Raw genomic sequence first — 5,002 nt, forward strand, 5'->3', positions numbered from 1 at the left:
CCGGAAAAAAGGGTGCGCCTTGTCCCACTTCTCGCCCACGTTGTGTCTGGTGCAAATTTATGCTCAGTCATAGAAAGTGCTTTTTATAATGTCGAGTTAGCTCGGTGTCGACATCTAAGCTTAGCACTCCAGGATGAAAGAAGGGAAGGTAATTATATCGTCGTCTTATACCCCAGTCTGTTCCATTTACGTATATCTTTCGCTTTAGGGAGTATTTTTAGTATAACAATAGCATGCTGTTGACGTTATAAGCTTAGCACTTCTATTATGAAACGTGAGAAGTTATTTTTATAGTCGTTTTTATTTTCTCATCTTGTGTTTTTTTGCTTTATCACTCGGCTAGACACAAATGCAGACTAAAAGATACAGGACATGCACAGTCATACTTCAAGCACGCGTACATACATAGACATACTTCATATACAGACATAGTTAATGAAAATACACATGACTAGAAAAATACTGGTGGTGCTCGTATCTTACTGTTCATGATCACGCTATTTTGATTTCCAAGTCTGGCATACATGAAGAGATGGAAAGAGTATCATCACCCTCGTTATCATCAAACCCACACAACCCTCACCCAAGTAACCTCCCTCCCCCTCACCCCCTCACTCCACGGATCCCTAAATAAAGCAAGACTGACCAACTTCCTCCTGCAGATCCGGGCATATTCCTCAACCACCGCTTTGTAACTCCCGCACAAAATTTACGACAGTATTAAGGGACAAAATTCGGCCGTTTGTCACGTCTTACGCATATTTATCGCTGGCACGCGGCGAGAGGAAGGGGTAGGGGGAGGGGATGGGGGACGGAGGTAAGGGGAATAGGAGGGAGGAAGTATGGAGAAGGGGAGAAGGGTAGGGAGTGGAGAATGAAAGTGGGGAAGGGGGAGAGGGGAAAGAGGTGGAGAGGGATGAGGGAGGAGAAGGAAGGGTAGACTGAGAGAGGGGAGAGGCGTAATGCAGGGAAAGGAAGGGTAGGTAGGTGAGAGGGAAAAGGAGTATGGGGAGGGGGGAAGAGGGAAGGGGGGGCGCTCAAGGGGGACAGACATCAGTACTGGTTAGCATCAGGTGGTTAACAAGCTGGGACGGAAGGTAAGATTCATGAAATTACTTACGATCAAATTCCCTGGAGTAAGTGAGGTGTGTGTGTGTGTGTGTGTGTGTGTGTGTGTGTGTGTGTGTGTGTGTGTGTGTGTGTGTGTGTGTGTGTGTGTGTGTGTGTGTGTATTACTTTTGGACAAAGGCCATGAAAAGGAGAAAACGAAAACCTCTCGTGTCAAATTCTTTTTCCTACAACTACAAATCTTAGTTACACAGGAGAATAAATCGCATGTTGTAAGTCTGTTTGTGAATCCGGTTCCTGGGGCCGTATTCATAAAAGATCTTGGCCCATTCCTACGATATACAAATCCTCACAGAATTAAATTACCACAGTGCATACCTTTTATTCTCGTCGCAATTTTCTACTATGCTTTGTGTGTGAAGTGAATTGCGGCTGTACGGGTGTGTAAGCCATCTCATAAACAGCTTGAGGCCATCTTATACACAGGTTAGACTCGAGAAAGTTTATAAATCGCCGTCGTGTTGGATCTTCTGGCTAGGATTAAAACAAATGCCAAGCTGGAGGGATTTCGCGGGTGGAATATCACACGCCAACGCCAGCGCCACGCCACGTTTTCGCCACGGCCGTAAATACGAATCAACGCTGATGAACAAACGCTAACCACCAACAACGACAGACGTCCAGCGCTGATTTCTCGGACAAATTCTAGTGCTGACTGCTAGAATTTAGAGGCACATGAACACGGGATACATGATAAGAAAGTTGTTTGACGGAGGAAAATTTTATGCCTTATAATTCAAAAAATTTCCCAAGGCGAGTAAAATTATCTGGCGTGAAAATGAAATAAATATTGATAAGTCATCGGCTAAAGTTTGTGTTAAGTAAAAAATTACGTCTACTGAAAATAAGAACTTCAGGGTCTGTGAAATGCATATATATTTTTCCTTTGATACGTTTTTGAAAATTGTGTTACCTGTTTTTTGGGGCTTGAAATTTTTAAGGAATGCAAATCGCCCTGAGACAGAACCCTTTTTGCACTAACAATGTAATTTAATCACCACAACAAACTAATGCTACTGAACCATGTCAAATAAATAAGATGGATATTAATGTAACGCCTACGGTTATTACATTTCATTAGTTTATATCTCACATTACCGAGGGCAGTACATCAGGAAGAGTGATCAGACGCTTTCTAACCTCGCCATATATTTCAAAACGTATCGTCAAAAATCAGGGTTTGTCTTCCTCGCCATTTAAGGTTTATATTAAGAGCCTGACCTAGAATTATCAAAAGGGCCTGACAGAGACTGAAGTATTCATTTGTCTCCTGGTTCATGATTCAGCGAGAGTATAATATTCCTGTGTTTACTCTGATGTTAAATAAATTGAAGGATGGATGTGACAATACTTAATCGCCCTGAAGAAAGATGAACACTGACATCACATGACTAACAGTGCAATAAGATGGTTCCAGTTCCCTAAGTTCTTAGTTTGTAAAATTAAAAATAACAACAAACTTATTTTCAGAATATTATATAAAAAGGTACCACTCTTTTTATAATCCTCCACTCCTCTTCCCCTCCCTTCCTGTTAAAATTTTCCAAGTACAACACCAACAAGAGGAACATCAACAAAACAAGCAGTACTTAAGAGGATGCATAATTATTCAGCTTCCGGAACTTGGTGTAACAGAAGCATAAAAACAGCAACAATAACATTAACAAAAATTATGTTGTAAAGAAGTTATCATGTATCTGTTGCCCTTCCATTGTTTTTCTTCTCGACTCAGCTAAACACAGAGTAAGTACAACAAAAACAGCAGCAACAATACCAACACATTATTTAAGTTCTGCATTAATATTCAACATCCGCAGCTCCCAGACAGCAAGATAAATCACCTTTGATAAACACATACGGAAGGTTTTTTTCCCTTATTCAGTTACTCCCCTCCTTTCCTTTCCCCCTTTTCTCCCTAAGCCGCTCAGTTCTCCCTTTTTTCTCATTTCCTCTTCCCCATCTCTTCCCTTCCCCTTTTCTCCCTTATGCCACTCCCCTGCTCCTCTCCTGTCCTCGTGTCCTTGATCCTTTTCATTCTCCCTTTCTCCCTGAAATCGTTACCCTTTCCCATTCCTCACTCCCTCCCTTCTTTACTTCCTAAAACCGCTTCCCTTTCCATTTCTCATTCCCTCTCCCATCCATTTCCATCCCTCTTGCTCCCACAAACCTGTCCCCACTCCCCTTCTCCCCCATCCCTTCACTATCCCTTTCTCCATACTCCCATCTCCCTCTTTTTTCATTCTCTCCCCAACCAATCATTCCTTTCTCTCTCTCCCTCAATCCGTTCTTATTTTTTTTCCTCTCTCCTTCCTCAGAGTCTCTTCCTTCCTCGATTACTCCCTCAAACCACTCCCCTCTCTTCCCCTTCCTTCCTCCACTTCGCCCTCCAACCCCTCCAGCCTCTCTTCCCTTCCCCCACCCTCCAACTCAGTAGCCGGAGAAAAAATGAGAAAGTTTGAACCTGGTCGTACGCTTTTCCCCTCAGATTAGTTTCCTTTTCCTTTACCTCTTTTGTATCTTCCTCCCTTATAATCCCCCTCTTCCTCTCCTTATACCCCTCACTCTGAAAATAAAAATAAGTGAGCCTAATCTCTCTCTCTCTCTCTCTCTCTCTCTCTCTCTCTCTCTCTCTCTCTCTCTCTCTCTCTCTCTCATTTAAACATATTATTCTACTGTCCTCGCTTCTTCTTTTCTTCCTCAAACTACTTCCTTTCATTCTTCCCTCCCCCCCTTTCTCCACCAAGCCTACCTGTATCTTCTTCATTCCTTCTCTTTTTCTCTCAGACCACACCTTCTCCATAATTTCTCTTCTCTTCCTCTTTTCATCATCATCATCTACTTCCTTTTCTACTCCTTTTCTCCCTTCCCTCCTTCCTTTCTCCTTCCCTTTGCATATGCCCTTCATTTGCTCCCGAAGACATTCTCCTTCTTTTCGTGTTTTCTCAGAGCATTTTTCCTCCTCCTTCTTCTCCTCCTCCTCCTTCTCTTCATCTCTCACTTTTATTTTCCCTTTCTCCCTCAGATCAATCTCTTTTCGTCCTTTCTCTTTTACTCTCTCTAATCATTTGCTCTCTCTCCTGCCTGTATCCTCAATCAACGAAGCCAAGAATAATAGTACTAGATGTCAGACCAAAGATCCCTTCATTTATGTCCTTGGTGTGGTGTGGTGTGAGAGGGTGATGTGGTGTGGTGTGTGAACAGGTGATGTGGTGTGGTGTGGTGTAAGAGGGTGATGTGGTGTGCTTTGTGAGAGGGTGATGCGGTGTGGTGTGGTGTGGTGTAGTGTGGTAAGGTAGTGTGGTGTGATGTGAGATGATGATGTGGTGTGGTATGGTGTGGTGTGAGAGGACGATGTGGTGTGGCTTCGGCAAAATCGCTGAAGTTTACGGGAGTGAAGCATCTCGTACGAAAATCGTTAGTGAAAGACAAGCTGACAGGGCTGCTCCGAGAGATATTCCCTCATCTAAAAAGGAAAAATGAAGACAGAAAAATGACCCGGTCTAGCTTTTCCTTCTCTTCTTCCTACGTTCCTCAAATCGCCTTTTCCCTTCCCTCCTACCTTTCTTCCTCACCTTCCACCTCCCTCTATCATTCTCTCGCGTTTCCTCCTCTCTCCCTAAAATCGTCCTCCAGTCTTCCTTTCTACCCGTCTTCCTCCACTACCCCTCCCTTCCAAAATCCTCCACAAAGATAAACAAAAAAGTCTGACAGTCTCTTCCTCACACCATATTCCATCCACCTCTTCCACGTCTCTCACTCTCCCTCCTCTCCCCGTCCCCCTCCCTCACCCTCTGTCTCCAAAACGAAAAAAATAAAGGGGGAAAAAAGAGTAACAGTTTGCCCCCACCATCGCCATGCATTTCCAAACAGTACA

This window comes from Coenobita brevimanus, chromosome 47 (genome assembly GCF_032717465.1).
Source record: "Coenobita brevimanus isolate Jiangsu-jjx chromosome 47, ASM3271746v2, whole genome shotgun sequence".
Classification (NCBI taxonomy): Eukaryota; Metazoa; Arthropoda; class Malacostraca; order Decapoda; family Coenobitidae; genus Coenobita; species Coenobita brevimanus.